This window comes from Camellia sinensis, chromosome 5, assembly GCF_055761805.1.
Source record: "Camellia sinensis isolate YWXY chromosome 5, ASM5576180v1, whole genome shotgun sequence".
Taxonomy (NCBI): domain Eukaryota; kingdom Viridiplantae; phylum Streptophyta; class Magnoliopsida; order Ericales; family Theaceae; genus Camellia; species Camellia sinensis.
The window spans coordinates 87,019,735-87,038,330 of NC_138965.1; the positions used below are offsets into that span (position 1 = coordinate 87,019,735).

General features: G+C 33.3%; 1 pseudogene across 1 annotated transcript; it reads left to right on the top strand.

Annotated features, from left to right (window-relative positions):
* The first annotated feature begins 508 nt into the window (after window positions 1-508).
* LOC114277630 (aspartate--tRNA ligase, chloroplastic/mitochondrial-like) lies at window positions 509-11,001 on the top strand (annotated as a pseudogene). The gene is made up of 15 exons (XR_014329719.1): window positions 509-991; window positions 1,685-1,846; window positions 2,989-3,086; window positions 3,953-4,064; window positions 4,189-4,260; window positions 4,372-4,463; window positions 4,868-4,988; window positions 6,152-6,274; window positions 7,785-7,980; window positions 8,063-8,250; window positions 8,345-8,416; window positions 9,229-9,327; window positions 9,436-9,516; window positions 10,123-10,180; window positions 10,585-11,001. The product of XR_014329719.1 is annotated as an aspartate--tRNA ligase, chloroplastic/mitochondrial-like (transcript).
* The last annotated feature ends 7,595 nt before the right edge of the window (window positions 11,002-18,596 follow it).

Genomic DNA, 18,596 nt, shown 5'->3' on the forward strand with positions numbered 1-18,596 from the left:
TTTCAGGGGAAGAAGAAAATTAGAAAAGAAGAAGAAGAAGAGAAGGAAGAAGAGAAGGACTGGAGGGGCCATCAACCAGTACGGGGCGGAGGCGGAGGCAGAGGCGGAAGCGGGGCGATCTGCGACAATCGGAGCTGAGCTGTGACGACCGGAGTGAGCTGCGACGATCGGCGGGACGACGATCGAGGGGTCTCTCTCTCTCTCCGTTCCCCCTCCATTCCCTCTTCCCCTCCTCTCTTCTCTCCCTCTCCTCCTCTCTCTTTCTCCCTCTAATTCTCCCTCTCTCTCCCTCTGTTACAGGAAAAAAAAATAAAAATAGAATACTCAAAACGATGTCCTTTTGGGCATTCGAGGAATTAGGAGAAAGAACTTTCGAGTTACAAATCATTATTCTTGATTTATACCATTTGAGTAATAAATTACTAACAAAATTTATATTATAGTGTATTAAAATTTAGATTTTTTATTTCAGGGAAGTTTTTAATAAACCGAATTAGGTCGGTTCGCGCCGCTTTGCTTGTAGGCACTCTCTTCTGGCTCAATCCTAGAACCCTCAGATAAGCTCTCTCGCCATCGACCTTCCACTTCTCTGTCTCTCTCCACAAACCCAAGAATCACCATGTCCATGTTTCTCCGAGCTCTGCCCACTATAACCCTACGTTCCAAACCCATTTCTCTCTCATCTGTCCCCCTCTTGTACCTCAACTTGCAAACACTCACTCAACCCAGAATATATCCAAGTAGAACCACTTACTCCGTTTCTGCTTCAGCAACTCCATCTACTTCATCAGAAACCCTAATTTCTAACCCTAAACAGCCTGCAATACCCTTCAAAGACTCTCTCGAATGGGTCAGCAGAACCGGGTTTTGTGGTGAATTGTCTGAAAACGACGTCGGTAAACGGGCCAGACTTTGCTGGTGGGTCGCGCTTCACCGGATTCACGGTGGTCTCACTTTCCTCAACCTCAGAGACCACACTGGGATTGTGCAGGTTTGCAAGATGAAAATTCCATTTGATTGTTAACCTTAGGCCTTGTTTGTCTTGAGCTAAAAATATCAACTTTTTTCACTAAAAAAAGTTGCAATAACCAAAAGGCATCATTTTTTAGATTTTAAAAAATAAAATAAAAAGCAACTAAAAACAGTGATGATGCGTTAGGGTTTTTTTGGGAGTTCATAAAATGATGGTGTTCAGTTTGCTGTAAAGTGAACAGTACTATATATAATTTATGGCTCATAATGTGTTGTAATTAAGATTAGTCATTGAGTGTGAACTACTTTGATGCTAAATAATTTATCAATTTTGAATTCATATATATGTATTGATTTGATTCTAGCCTATGTTTTGGCTCACAAAACATGAATGTATGAGAATGTGATTCAATGTGCCGAGGGCATTTTTGATATTAGTGAAACGACGAAGGTTTTTTATTATTATTGTTGGATTAAAGGAACAATAGTGGCAGTGTCATTTGGATTAATAATTATAAAATGTTGTCTGGTTTCTGGGCCTTCTCTGTAATATTATGTGGATAATGCTTCTGTCTCAAGTTGTTTTTGATGCCACAGAATGTATGATTAAAATTTGTTGTTTTAGTGCATGCAACTTCATTGACTTGTATAATAAATTTGCAAAATTTACCAGTAATTTATCCTAGTTGATGTTGGCATTATTTACTTTCAGGTTACCACACTCCCCGATGAGTTCCCTGATGCACATTCGATTATTAATGACCTGAGGCTCGAGTTTGTGATTACTGTGGAAGGTGTTGTTCGGCCTAGGCCCAGTGAGTCAGTTAATAAGAAAATGAAGACTGGGATGATAGAGGTAAGGCAATTTTGCTTTGTTAAAAACACTAAAGTGTTGGTTTAACTAATAGAAGAGTATGCTATTTTTCGCATTTGTGTAAGACAAATGGCCTTTTAGTTTTTTATGGGCATTCTCTTTCCCTCAGATATGTAGGTAGGGTTAGTTTTGTCTCTGATATTGTAGGCCCATGTTGAGCTTGAAGTTTGATGTTCATAGGGAAGCGTGAGTGCAGTCAAATAGTTTGTTGGGAAGGTAACAGAGAAATGGACTAAATGGTACTATGATTTAAGACCATAGTTATCAATCTTGCACAGTTGTACCTGTCATTGTACTGTTTTTGCTCATTTTATGGTACGTATTGGTACCAGTAGGCCTGTCAATCAGGCAGGACTGAAGCAGCCTTGGAAAAACCAAGATCAGTCTGAAGTGGATATAACTTGCCCAAGCTCGAGCTCATTCCGTTACAAAATAAGGCTTCTTTCCCAAACTCAGGTTGTGGTATGCTGCCCAAGTGTGGCCAAGTTCTTTTGATGACCATCAAAGTTTTATGGTGTTTCACCATCCTCAAATTTGTATCAACCTGATGCACTCTCATTGGAATGCTGATTGTAAGTTATCACGAGCTCTGTCAATTCATCAGGTGTTTCTGATTATATCTTTGGAAAATTTGGGATCTAGTATGAAGGATGTATTTCATTCGCTTCTCTTGCTCTCATTATTAAAGATGCATATAGCATATATAGAGGAAGAAGATAAATGATTGAATCTGGGTCGTCACTTTTTGTCACGTAGAGTAAACAAAAAATAATAATGCAACCATATTTTGGGGAGGAAGAAGTGAGAGCATCTACATTTGGCCCTCTAACTAACCTTGAATGCATGCTCATACAATAGGCATTATACGCTACATCTCATTGACAAATTGGACTTTTAATTCTAATTTATAGTTAATTCAAATAATTTAATGCTTTGCAACTGGAATGCATCAGTTTTCTACTCTTTTGTCTATCTCAATGTAGCTTGTTATGTTGTTTATTCTACATATGGAATGTGATATATTTACTTTTTCTACCATTTAGCTAGTCTTTTTGCCAATTTTTTATTTTTATTTTAACGTCATTCTGGCTGTGCATGGCAGGTTGCTGCAGAGCATGTTCAACTGTTGAATGCTGTGAGAGCATGTTCAACTGTTGAATGCTGTGAGATCTAAATTGCCATTTTTGGTTACTACTGCAGATGATGTAAAAGATTCTGTTAAAGAGGAAATCCGTTTAAGGTAGCTAGCTTCAAATTGATCTTATCTAGGTTAAGAAATCCTTTATATTTGGCATTTGGCCATGGTGAGGTGATGCTTTACTAAGTTGCCGTTAGTCTAGGACAGAGAAATACATCCTATTTTATAATGCTAATTAAGTTTTTAATTATTTTAATTTATCTTTAGTTACTTCAAGCTTAAAGATCCCTTATGTTCCATCCTCTTTTGAAACTAAGAAAGAACATAGAGGTAGTGAACGACCTAATTCCTTCTCATCCTACTGATTGCCTGTTTTTGGTGATACTTATCCAAAGTATAAGAGCATGTTAGTTATTTTTTTCTTTTTAGTAGTATGAATTGCTTAGATGCCCCTGCCCCCCAATCTCCTGAAAAATCAGTCCTTTAAAAACTTAATTATTTAACACATATCCTTTTAAATTACACAAGCAATAATCAAACTTTGGAGTTTGCCTTTCAGCTTTATTATTGTTAGCGTGTCATGGTGCTGCTAGATTCTGTAAGGTTTTTGGTGTTTCGCATTTGCTGAAACCTTGCATTGGGCGGACCATTACTGGTGATGGAATTGATAGTTGGGGAAAATTTACTTTCTGAGGTATCTTTTTTTAGTACAAGATCATTTCTCTCCCCACAAATGTAGACTTTCCTACCAAAATTTCTGTATGGTGCCTCAAATATGCTCAGGTTATGAAGATGATTTTGTTCATTGCGTGCTGAAATTTATAATCTTCTGTCTATAAACGCTTGTAATTCTCCAGAGAGTAGAAACTGCAAAAGGACTTCCCCTCACCTTGTCCATGTGCGTGTGAATTTTGATGTGTAATTCTCTCATCGATACTGATTGAAAGGTCTCAAATGCATGTTATTAGATATCGTTGCCTTGATTTGCGCCGGCCACAAGTGAATTCAAACATAATGTTGCGACATAGTGTGGTGAAACTCATTCGCAGGTACCTAGAGGATGTTCACAGTTTTGTGGAGGTACTGCATTTGGAAATTTGAATTTACCTTTTCACTTCTCTATTGGAAACAATTTTTTCAGTTTGCATTTATGGTCTACATTCATACTTGTTTTTGATCTTGTCCTTTCATGGTTGTAAGGTAGATTGAGACACCAATACTTTCTAGATCTACTCCAGAAGGTGCCCGAGATTATTTGGTGCCTTGAAGAGTTCAGGTATGCCACTTTATTGAGATGTCTAGAGGAATCTGAATGTTACTTGTCACTTGAGTTACTTCATGCCGTCATGGCTTGGAGATTTGATTCACTCTAATGTGTATGTTGAAGCCAGGAACGTTCTATGCTTTGCCCCAAAGTCCACAGCTGTTTAAGCAGATGCTAATGGTCTCCGGTTTTGATAAATATTATCAAATAGCGAGGTAGGTCTTTTAGTTAATGGCCGTTTGAAATTTGGTTCGACCGCTCTGCTAGTTGCTTGTGCTGGGTGTGATTTCAGCATTCTGCCAATAAACATTTCAACTTATTAGATCTTTTTTATTTTTTAATTTTTTACCTCCTCTTTTGTTCCTTTTCTTTTTTATCGACAATTTTTTTTGTGTAAAAATGTCATTTTCTTGAATACCAAAATGATGGGTGTACTGATTTCAAGAATGAAAGAGAGTATACAAAAAGATTTGACCTACAAAACGATCCAACTTACTGGAAATAGAAGAATAAACATTTTCCTGTTAGTTAGTAGAAGAAGAATCAAAATTAGATTTTCATGGGCAGACATCCTACCAAAATTATGGTAGAAATTCATTTTGGTTTTCTTCCTTTGCAAATGTTTTCGAGATGAAGATCTTAGGGCAGATAGACAGCCTGAGTTTACACAACTGGATATGGAGATGGCTTTCACTCCTTTGGAGAACATGCTGAGGCGCAATGAAGATTTGATTAGACAGGTTATTAAGTTAGTTGTCAGGTGGTTAAAACTCTAATTAGATTTGGGAAGCACCCTGATAAAAGATCAACAAATAAGATAGAGAATAGGATGACGAAGAAGAGTGAGATACATGAACCAAAAGCAATTTAATGTTCTCCTTCCAGTCACACTATCAGTTTGGGAGAACTCGCAGCATAAATTTAAATTAAAGAACTGAGAAATTATATGATATGCCAGCTTTCTCAGAACATGTTCTTTATGTTTTTATATGGTGTGTAGAGTGAAACCTTGTCATGTCTATTTACAACTTCCAAACCAAACCAAGCCTCATGTCCCACTCAAGTGGGGTTGGCTGCATGAATCATTTTTCGCTATTATGCTCTGCCTATGGTTATATGCTCAGTTAAATTAATTAAATTCACATCATTTTTTCTATGTCATGCTTACTTATGACATCTAATATAGAAAAATGAATCCAATCAAATTATCTCAAAATACCCTTTGACAGGCCAATAATTTTCGGAGACTAAAAGCTGCTAATGAATTAACCTGACCCAAATTAATTTTTTGTGGCATTTGTCAGCATTGTGATATTAAATCTTTTGAGGTCTTTGCTTAGGCTGATGCGTAATCACTAGAATTTTTCTTGGACACTGATAGGCTTGGGTTGGCTTTACTTCAGCTCAGAGTATGTCTGTAGGTGGGATGAAAGAGTTTCAATTGATATATTGCAAGGTTTTCAAAGCTTCAAACCCAAATCTAGGTGCTAAAATCTATAGCATTTACTAAGGAATAGACTATTGAGGCCATAATCTAACTTGATCCAATTTGTACATATTGTGTACAGTGCTAATTTGTCCTAGAAATGACTGAGTCAAATTCTTCTTGAGCAGAGCCCATCTTGGCTTGGCTTATGGCCTGAGCTCACCTTTTGAACCTTAAATTTTTCCTCAATCTTGATTTCTGTGAACCAAACTTGTTAGTGCATGAAGTTGGTGTGCACACAATTGAGCACCTAGTAGAGTCCAGGCCAGGAGATTGCTTGCACATAGCAGAGCTTGTTGCATCAAGTTATAAATTATATGTTATATAATTCTTTTATTAATTTAGTTTATTTTTATGTTCCTGAAACTTGATTTGAACAATGTCACTATGAGGTTTGATTAGATATGCTTGTTGTAGGTTTTTCTGGAGATCAAAGGTATTCAGCTACCCAATCCTTTCCCCAGGCTTACATATGCTGAAGCAATGAGTCAATGTGGTTCAGACAAGCCAGATGTTCGATTTGATCTTGAATTAAGAGATGTAATAATGCCTCCCTCCCTCTCTCTCTCTGTCTGGTTTGGGTGGTTTATTTTTTATTTATTTATTTGGTGGTGGTGGTGGTGGAAGAAATTGACTTACATGTTCAACATCATTCTTCTACGGTGTTTCTGATTGGATTCTGAGAAAACTAATGCACTTTGCTGAGTGTTTGTTTTTAAATGCACTACTTTCCAGTTTCATTATCTTAGGTTTCTGATTTTTTATACTGTAGTTGAGCTGCTATCATAAACTTAATACACAGTTACCACTTTAAAAAATGAACATGACATTTATGACAGGCCAACCTTGCTACCAGTACATTATACTTCATTTCACATTTACTGAACCTTTACGTGGTCATGTGATGAAGGTATTTAATCATTAAAATGCTCCATGCCTCCTAGTCTTCTCTGATGAGCCAGTGTAAATGGTTAACCATTTTTGTCCTCTTAATTTTAAGATATGACGTGGGAGGTTTATATAATGTTATTTGCAACTATTCTCCTGCTTTCTTCAGCAAATAATATAGTGACAATAATTGTTATAATAGTTGTCGAATCAGAATACATATCTTGTATTGGCTTCCTGTTTTTATAAAACACATTGTATTGTATCATGTATCATAAGATCTTTTTACATCCTCAGAAATGTGTAGAAAAATTAAGTACCTTAAAAATAAGAAAATATCTTACAAAGATGAAGCAGTAGGCAACATATAATTGATTATATGATAAAAAGCATGACTCTTGGAGCTAAAGCCATGCAGAAATCAACACAATACAGTTAATATGAATTGTGAAGATATAAGCTAAATCTTATAAAAGATGTGAAACTTAGTTGCATTATTATATCATGATGTCAACAAAGTATATTTCATAGGAGTTTTAGGCTACATAAGTTTGATGCAAAATATTCAAAAACTTCACTACAATGCAAAAATACTAATTACTAATCTTGTGGGCATTTTCCAATGGCGTTATATTTTTAATACCAGAAAAGTAGAAACTCTGTGAAGGTTGCAAAAGCAAAATTAAAAAAAAAATCCCTTTTCATCTTGACGGACCTTTTGCACAATATCAATTTTGGGAAGTAATGCTTACCATTGAAAATCAAAGCATTTACATATTGTACATATCAAATATCATAGACCATGTTGTGCACCATGTCCCCATGGGTATTTTTAGATATATATAACATGCAGATGTGTGATATATATTGACTTTCTATTAAGTGTATTAAATCATGTGTACAGTACTATGTGTCGTAAGATACTGCCAACACTTCCTGTTCTATTTTGGATTTGTATCTAAAAGTAAGTTTTATTTTTTACTTTATTTCCGCACAAATGGAAGTTCCTTGTTGGCTTAATATAGCATCATAACAATATTGAGCATATAGTAGGTGATTTATGATGAAAATTTATTTGATATTCATGAGCAATTTCCTCTTTGTTTTTGCGTTCTTGAAAGAGTTTTCATTCCATTGTTTGTTGTCTTTGTTGGAATTTCAGGTATCTGATATTTTCACAGATTCCTCCTTCAAGGTTTTTGCAGATACCCTGGCAAGTAGGGGAATTATAAAAGTTTTATGTGTGCCTTTAGGATCAAAAAGCTATTCAAACACAGCCCTTAAGAAAGGTGATATTTTCAATGAAGCATTCAAATCTGGAGCTAAGGGTTTGCCTTTCCTAAAGGTCTTGGATGATGGTAACAACTGAAAACAGACAATCCTGATATTTGTAAAGAGATTTTATGGTTCACAACTGATGGTGTCATATTTTACTTATAGGGGCCATTGAGGGGATCCCTGCACTAGTATCAAGTTTGGATCCTACAAAAACGGAGCAGTTACTGACACGGTGCTCTGCAGGATCAGGTGATCTTATCTTGTTTGCATTGGGTCACCATGTCTCAGTTAATAAAACCTTAGACCGGCTACGGGTATATGTAGCACATGAGTTGGGCTTGATTGACCAAGTAAGCTCGTAGTATGCCTTCAATTTTGAAAGTTTTAATTCACATTTCCCTCTCGTACTGACTCTACTTGTTTCTTTTGTTTTCTGGCATGTAGTCCAGGCATTCAATTCTCTGGCTGACTGATTTCCCAATGTTTGAATGGAACAGTTTAGAACAGAGGCTTGAGGTCTGTTTAATGTTTATGTACTTCTACTTCTAGTTTCTTAAATATTATGATTTCTATTCATGGAAGAATTGGTAGTTGGGTTTTTTCAATGGTATGTTGTGATCTTCTTCTGTGCTTTCTTCTAGGGAATTTAAAACTAAATTTCTCAAGCCATTTGTGATGAAGTAGATTTTTGTTATTACAATTTGTGAAATTTGTTATTGAACTTCTTTCTGTATTCATGAAGAATCTCATGTCTAGTTTTTTTTTTGCAATTCTAGTAAAATGAGTGTTACATGTGTCGATTTCAGTGAACCAAGCCAAACTAATCTAAAACTATGTCCCAATCAAGTGGGATCGGCTACAAGAAAATCTTCAGCGAACTCTTTAACAAAAAATGTTCAATCTTTTGCTGCTTTATTTGGGATATTTAGACCTGATGGGTTAACCAGTCAGACTTGTGTCATACATGGGATAGATTCCTGCTATTATTACCTTGTAATAATTGAGGAATTGCTGTCTACCTTGGATTTGATAAGTAAAATTTGCATTGTATATGGGAAAAAGGTTATTTATATGATTTGATTTTAGCATTCTTTGGTTACCTGGCGTCTATTGTCAGCTGCTAATCTGATGAGGGAATTTTTTTTAGCGCTAACTCCCCCTCTCTCTGAATGATGAGACTAAAGGGCTGACTTATTTTATTCTTGGTAGTGATTAAAGGTCATTGTGCTATTATGTTTTTAGCATCTGCGGTAGTTATGACAAGTCATTTTATGTTCTGGTTCTTCCTTTTTAATTGTTGAGATCATGGTAATTTTGTTCCGTTGCAGGCCTTGCATCACCCTTTCACTGCCCCAAACCCTGAAGATATGAAGGATCTGTCCTCTGCCCGTGCCTTAGCTTATGACATGGTTTACAACGGAGTTGAGGTTTATAAATATGTACTCTATTCTCTGTTAGTTGCAATATTGATCTTTTGCCAGTACTTAACATGTGAAATTCAACGGTGCAATACTTAATTGCTGTGGTGCTATCAGATTGGTGGAGGAAGCCTGAGAATTTATAAGCGTGAGATTCAAGAAAAGGTTTTGGAAATTGTTGGCATTTCCCCTGAGCAGGTGAGGAGACACTTAACAAATACTGGTTGGGTTGCTCAATTATTAATTACTAGGGCCGTGTTTTATCTCCTACGTTGTAAATTATTTTTATATTCCCATCTAATGCAATATGTAAGTACCAAATTGGAGAAAGTATCCTCTTGTATGTAGATCTTTTGAATTACATGATATTAATATTATCATGGTTTTCATACTTCTATGGGCCAAAATTTTCATTGTACTACTAACAACCATCGATATATTTTCATGCGTTGACCAATTCTTCAAGATATTGGATCACTGTGGTGTGCACACTACATTGAATTGAAACACATATGTGATGTTGGCACTTTGGACAATAGTTCCTGGCAAGTTTTGGGTAGATCACTGTGGTTTGCACACTACTTTCTGATTTTTTTTTCTTTTTAGTTAAAATATTTTTGAAATGATAGATACAGCACATATATTTACTATTTAAAGGTGAGTTCCAATTGGACACCACTTGGAACTTTTGAATTTCCTTAGATTGATGTGTTAATACTTATTGCTCCCAAGGAAAGGAATAGCCGGATGTTAAATCTAGAAACTATTGACCCAAATGTAATATGGGCTCTGTTTTGCCTACAGGCTGAAGCAAGATTTGGCTATCTTTTGGAGGCTTTAGACATGGGGGCTCCTCCACATGGTATGAACTGCTAGCTTATATCTAACATAACAACAAATTACTATCATTTTGGGATAATTTATTCACTGTTGGCCTGGAAGTAAATGTCATGCATAATTTAAACCTGTATTGGTTAGATTGAATCATCGTTCTGCATAATGCTAGGATGTCCAACTACTGCTCATCTGTCTATATTTTTGAGTTCTCTTGAACATTATTTGGACCATAGCCTCAGGCCAACAGTTATCTAATATTGGAATCGTCTGGTCTGGAATTAAGACTGATTCCTTAGAATGAATTTAACTTGACCATACACAACTCCATTGTTTGTCCTTCATTAGAATCCTATTCCATTGTTATGTCAAAGCTTGGTTTTATGGCAGGAATGGTTTTCATGTCAGTCAATCTGTATGTGTGTGATGCAGGAGGAATTGCTTTCGGGCTGGATAGATTGGTGATGATGTTGGCTGGTGCAAATTCCATCAGGGATGCTATTGCCTTCCCGAAGACAACAACAGCCCAGTGCGCCCTTACTCGTGCGCCCCCTGAGGTGGATCTTCAGCAATTAAAGGATCTTTCATTTAAGACCCAATAGTTTTTCTTATTCATTTTACTTATCCTTCTTTTTTTTGGGTGAATACTTATCCTTCTGTTATTGAGTAACGATAATTTGGGGTTCAGTAGCTTGGGTACATCCATATTTTGCTCTGTGAGGAATATTTTAATATGTATATTTGGAATGATTTTGGCTACATCTAAAATAATCTTTGTTATTGTAGACTTCAAAACTCAGTGTAATTGATATATTCAGATGAAAAAAAGATCTCATTCCTTTTGTTTAACATTGCACTTGGACAAGAGTGAGCTTTGTTATTTCCCTCTGCTTGCTGAAACACTTATGCTCTTGTTGATTTTGGGATTCTAAACAATAATAATAATTATTATTATTTTGTAGAAATTGATGTGACATATCGTAACAAAGTATTGGTATTTAAAATAGACTTGCTAAAATTAATGGATAAGAGTAATTTAACTGACATATTACTTTGTAAATAAAATCTATAAGGAAAGTTTGTTGTATAGCATTTCTACAAATCGTTTGGATAGTTGTGTACAAAAATAATTAAATAATTTTTCTTGTGGACTAGGTTTGGAAGGGTGAGTGGATATTGTTATAATACATGAAATAAAAAATAAGATTTATTGATGAGAACCAAAGGAATAGACTCCTTATTAAGGTCGTCAATCCTACAAATAAAAATTTTAAAAAGAAAAAGAAAGTCAAGCTTTTATAATCACTTGCTATGATATTATGGTTTCCCTCTCAAAAATGAAAAGTTAGGGTATATTATGCCTTCGTTTGAAAAGTAGATTGACTTTTTGATTATTTTAGTTTGGGGTTTTTTAATTTTTTTTTTAAACTTTTGTGAAAGAAAAAATGAAATGATTATGATTTGAATGTGATATTTTGTCTTATTAATTTTTTAACTTATTATCTTTTTATGACTAAAATAGCCTCGAACTTACATGCTAAACATAGCCTATATAGCTGGTTTATCTAGTTTGAGTGGAGTTTTATTTTGATTCTTATAGTTTCAATTCAAGTAATTTAAATTTTATATTTCCAGTTTTATTATAATGTGAATATTCCGTCAATTATCATTAGAATTTTTGAATGGAAAAAAAATCGTGTGCAACTCACGTGGGATTTTAGCAATTTCACTTATCGTTACAATTCTAAAAGAAAAATACTGTGCAACTCATGTGAAATTTTTAGCAATCCCATGTGAGTTGTATATGGTCTTTTTAACAATTTCCCCCACAAGAATTTATTTATTTATTTTTTACTAGTGGTTCCTATAGTTTTTTTTTTAAAAAAACAAATTTATTTTGCTTACTTTAGCTTTGCACGTGTTTTTTTTCTCTCCAAAATGTTAAGCAAAGTGTCACTCTAGTACTTGTATTATCAATTTGAATATTATATTTTTAGTTTTGTTATAATATTAGTCCTCTGTCATGACTGGAGTAACTACATAAAATTCAAAATAAACTATTGTGACCACTGATATAATTTATTAATTTGTTTTTCTTGTGTGAAAGTTACTAAAAATCCCACGTAAGTTACACGTGATATGTTTAAGTTCAAAATTATAACAGTAAATGACGAATGGACCACATTGCTACAAAACTGAAAGTATAGGATTTAAATTTAATATACAGAGTAACACTTCGTTTAAACTATAGAGAATAATAGTGTAATTTGCTCAAATTATAAAATTTTATATAGAATGATGTGATTGATTTGGTTTAAATAATTCACTCACTAACTTTTAACAAACTCCAATGAATTAAAAAAGTTAATAAATTTATTAATTTATATAATATTCTTCTTTATGAAATTTTTATTGGTTTGGACTCATTATCAACTTTCTAGACAGAAGAAAAATGTCTACACAAATTTTCATCTTCTCTTCAAAGGATAATAACGGTCAATAGGACTTTAATTACTACAACTAAGCAAATTACATATATTGATGAGTTTTCTAAATTTTGCATTATTGTCAAGCTTTTATTTTATATATTGTTTTAAATTTGTATTTGTTGTCTGGATTAATGGCATCCAAGTATTTTAAATAAAAAATCTAGACATACATTTCATTGGATAAGCATTACATTACAACTGTGCTGCATAAATGCACATATTTAAACATTAATATTGAGAGTTGCTCTGTTTCTCCAACTTCTAAATTTGCTGTCATAAGCCAAAAGCATCTTGGTTTTGCATTCCCATCATTAGGATAAGTCTTTACATTTTCTTAGATTACACACACATCATTTTCCCACTTTTACATACAGATTAAAGGGGTGTTTGTTTTTTAATTAATTGGTGTCATTTGAGGCATAATAAAAAAGAGTTATGCTAGATTATTTTAAAATTTATTTACACTAACATGACAAGGGATTAAGTCTTAGTTGGTTGATTTTAAAATAATTAAAAAATTGATTTGCAACTATTTAGTTGATTTTTAAACAAATTAACAATTGATGTGCAATTATTTGGTTGATTTTAAACAAATTAACAATTGACGTTCAACTGCCTATGTTACTAGGGTGTAAATTTAGGGGATGACCCTTAAAATATCACGTTAGTTGTTGATTTGTTTAAAAATCAACCAATATTTAATCCCCTACCATGTTAATGTAGGTGAATTCAGAGATCTCTAGCATCACTTCTGTTTATCTCACCAATTTTTTAATTATTTTATATTATCAAATTACATGATAAAATATTATTTGTCATTATTATTTTATTAGCAATTTTTTTTAAATAAGAAATTAATTGTGCGAATTTACATAGTGATATAAAATAGTGATAAAAAATCAATGATATATCAACAAAAGATGAATAGCAAGGCTTTTTCATTATTTATTTATATTTGTAAATCATCTACCTATTCATCAAGTGTGTAATGATGGTGATGCATTAATGTCGCATACCATCCTATAATTATTTTCATTTTCATTTTAAAATTTATCTTGACATTTGAATTTGGTGAGTAATACAATTAATATCCCTCAACATATTTTAATTTAGTCCAACCAAGATCGCAATGAATTCATGACAATCGTTTAAATCCGGATAGATTTTTTGGTTTTGGGCAAGTAGCATTGCACATAGATTAAATAAAAAGAAATTGAAGTCTCTATAACTAGCAAGTAATTAAATAGGTATTATGTTAATATAGACTTAGTTGATTTTTTGACATTTTACAAAAAAAACGTGCAAAAAACTGTACAAAAATAGAGAGAATGATGTGATAACTTATAATAATTACTAACCCAAGCCTCCAAACAGGACCTTAGTGTGTTACAGTTTTTTATTTATTGTGATATCACAAAAGTAATATGAGTGGTGAGCAACTCCAACCACACTTTCTACTTTTTACTAGCTAAAGTATGAAAAAAATACACTCTTTATTTCACCTAATTACTTTAGCTATTATGTTCTCCAACTACACTCTTTATTTTAGTTAATTATTCAAACTAACTTAATTAATTTTTAAAACAAAAAATACTAATTGTTGATATTTTACTAATATAAATTTGCAATAATAATAAATTTGCCCATACAATGAAGAAAAAAAAATACAAAATACAAAATAAGTTATTCCGTAATTCATCAAATAAAATTGAAAGAATATGTAAAATTGCTACATACACATATACATATATAAAATATATAAAATCCCAAATCTAAGACATAAATATACAAAAATCCAAGATATATACATACATATTTGTTTGGAGAGCCTACGAGTCTCTTTAATTGTAACTAGCAAAAAGGTAGGATGGTAAAGTAGCCATCTGTTAGAGTCTAAAATTAGAATTATATTGGCTAAAATGCCTAATAAGTCTTTTTTAACTATCCCTTTGGAGATTACATCCCTTAATATATCATTCCATATTAACATTTAATGATGAGAGAGAGAGAGAGAGAGAGAGAGAGAGAGAGAGAGAGAGAGAGAGAGAGAGAGAGAGAGAGAGAGAGAGAGAGAGAGAGAGAGAGAGAGAGAGAGAGAGGAGGGATAATGATTGAAAAGTGGGGTCCATTCCACATAATTAGGAATAAATTGAGGATACTCAATTAGATCTCTCAAACTTTTTTCTAATAATATTACATAATACTCTCATTAGGAGTTTCTTTTCACCTACCAATAACATTAATAAGGAGATTATAAGAATCATAGATCCACAAAATACCATGATATTATGAATAGGATTAGTAATACTAAAGATTAAATGGGATTATATACCTTATGAAAATATTTGAATTGTGTTTAATTACGATACGATACAAATGTTATGTGGTTAATTTTTACTTGTGAAAAAAATAATGTGACAAAACAATGTGAGATTGCTAATACCATGGAGTCATAGTATTGGTAATTTTACTATTTTGCGAGATTAGAAATGTTATGAGACTCTCAATACCGATTTCATAACTAAAAAATGATAAATTAGATAACACAAAAAAACTCATGCATTTGAATTGTGCATGAACAGCCTGCCAATCCCTTTGGATTTGGGGTGGGCCCGACTTCTTTTGGTGGTGGTGCTGGAGGTGCTGGATTTCATCCAGGGCCGAGTTCTTTTGGAGGTGCTGGATTTCTTGCTGGGCCGAGTTCTTTTGGTGGTGGCGGTGGTGGTATCACTGCTGCTGGTGGTGGTGGATTTTTGCTGGGCTTGGTGGTGGTGGTGGATTTCTTGATGGGCAGAGTTCTTTTGGTGGTGGTGCTGGTGGCTCGTCATTTCAGGCGGGCCCGAGTTTTGCTGGAGGTGGTGGTATTAGTGCTTTACCATTTGGTGCAGGGCCGGGTTCTTTTGGAGCAGGCGGTGGTGGTAGCAACAACAATGGCATTGTTCCATTTGATGGTAGGGTTCTAGACACCGGTGGTTCGAAGGCTCCTTATGGATTTAACCATGGCTATGGGCGTGGTTTTTACTAGAAGCTTATATGGCTGATTTATATTAATGTTTTTTACACTGTACACAGTTTTTCTTTTTCCTTTTGTGTCATTGGTGATGTTGAACCCTATATTGGAATAAATTGGTACTTTATGTGTGTGATTCATATTGGCGTTGTGAGTTTACTTTCAATTTCTTGGAAAATATTATATGATTTTTTCCTCCTGAAAGTAATTAATTGTTATCTCATTTATCAATTTTCTTATTACTTTCTCAGACAAAATCTAGCTTAACCAAATAAGTACAAGAAAATAAATTTTATTTTCTCTTCACTTTCTATAATTTTCATTCTAATGAAACACACCTTTAATTTGAGAAGGAAAAATTATCTTAGCCATCTAGCATTGCTTTCAAATTATCTCTCTTGTTTTTTTTTTTTTGGTCTTTTAATCTTGTTTTTATATCCCAATGTTTGGGTCAGAACAAAGAGATGAAAGAAACAAAATGGATTTCATCAAGAACCCATCCACAGCAAAGCAAAAATGAAATTTCTCTAATTATTGTTAAGATTAATGGTTCTTCAATTTAAAATGATGAAGTGTATTTATCTGTCATTTGTGAATACTGATGCTATCCAAACTCCACATAATATTTACAGTAGAGGACTGAATGACAGATAGGAAGACAATGCATTCAATAAAAAAAAATCTGCATTATTTGTTTATTTATTATTTTGCTAGGCGTATTTGACTTTTTTTTGAATGGAGATAAACACTCAATATGCAAGGAACCAATGCCAATGTGTTAAAGATATATGGATTTGTGATTTGATCAATCCAACATATTAGAGTTGAGCTTTTGTTATGTTTTATTTTCAATGATAATTTTATTGCCGCGCAGAGCTGAGAAAAAGGGGTAATTAATCTCAAATTTCATGAAGCTTTATTTGTAAAGTCATTATAATTTCAAAACGGGAAATGCACTTGAATGCGTTCCTAATAAAATGAATGGAGAATCTAATGTGAGAGATAGTTTGACATTGAGGTATTTAATTTGTGAGAAACTGTGTGGAAATCAAGTCATTTGATGTATTAAAAAAAAATTCATAGAAAATATGTACAGTTTCATTTTTTTTGTTATTTATTTATATATATTTTGTTTATGGATTGTATGAGGAGGTTAAAGAAATATGGCATTCTCAAGTGTCAAATATGAATGTTTTATGAATTTCATATGAGACTGCTTGCTTACATAAAGTTTACTTTTTATGTACCAAAAAGGTTTATTGAAGGAAAAAATGACAATTTGTTGAATACGGGCCATTTCCCTAAATAAGCTAAAATAATAAATCAATTTCCAAACTAAGCCTAGTTTTGAAAGAATTCCCAAAATAAGTTAACTCGCGATTCACAATCGTGATTTCAACATATTTGCACCTATCTCACGTCAAACTTGGTAAATCTTAAATTCGTGGTTACAAAAAGCGTTTTTCATTAAGAAATCGCGATTACAAAACGCGATTTTAATTAAATTTTTTTTCTTATGAACTCGCTGTTCTGAACCACGATTTTATCCAAAAAAAAATTTCTTCTGAACTCACTGTTATTAACCCGATTTTATGAAAAAAAAAATTTCTTCTGAACTCGCTATTTCGAATCATGCTTTTAGACCAAAATTTTTTTCTGCTGAAATTGTGGTTGTGAACCACGATTTCAATACTGATTTTCCAACCACGCTTGGACCAACTGATGCCTAAACTAAAGTAAACACAGTTGGTCTAATAAAGTTATTTCATAAAAAAAAAATAAATAAAATCTAACAAATAAATTTCTAAAAATAAAAATAAAAATAAAATTCTAAAAATTTATGCTACCTTAGTGTTTAGGGATAAAATTTTTTACTTTATTTTACTAAAATAAAATAAAAAAATTTTAAGAATTAAACCCTAAACCCTAGTGGAGCTAATTTTATTGCTAATGGCTGTTTAGGTTGAGGACCCTTTTGAGCAACCAGGTAACACGGCTAGGACTGTTGGCATTAGACATCTAACGTGGATATCGGAAGCATTTCAGGGAACCCACTATGCACTTATGTATGGAATTAAATTATGTTAGACATCTAACGAGGATATTGGATACTAAATTTGGTTAATCCTCTATTATGTATGGAATTAAATTATTGGGGTTGGATTATACGTGGTTCGTATGGAATTTGTATTACATTTAGAATTGGACGTTGAATATAAATTTTTTGGATGGTTGGAAGTGAAATGTGTGCACTTTGTTGAATGGTTGGTAATATATTCAATATTGATGGATTATATTATTTATATAGGGTACAAGTTGCACTAATAATGGATACAGGTGGTTCAAAAATTATAAAAAAAAAAAAATTAATATAGTATTTGGCGACAAAATATGTTGGTATCCAAAAATGTAAGCAAATGTTTTGGCGACTAATAATTTAGTAGCAAAAATAACTAAATGGCTTTTTGCGACTAAACAACATAGTAGTTAAAACAAATCAGAATGAGGGAAGTTTAATTGCCGACTAAATATTTTAGTCACTGAAAACACGACATCCTTTGGCGACTAAAGTGTTTGGTCGCTAAATGTACGTAATTGTATTAGCGACTAAAAGTTAGTCTCTAATAATTTAATTTAGTTTTATTAGTCGCCAAAAGATGCCTTTGCCGACTAACCAAAGTTAAGTAGCCAAAAGTTCAATTTCGGCCACCAATAATTTAGTCACCAAAAGATCACCTTTTCCGACTAACTATTGTTTAGTAGCCAAATGTTTAACTTTCGGCGACCAAAAATAATTTAGTTGCCAATACTATCGCCGACAGGGTATAGGCAACGTACTTCGCGACAAAAAAATTTAGTCACTAATTAGATTTGGAGACCAAAAATGAGACTTTTGGCGACCAATATTTTGGTCGCCAAATTTGGAGGTTTTAAAGTTTGTATGG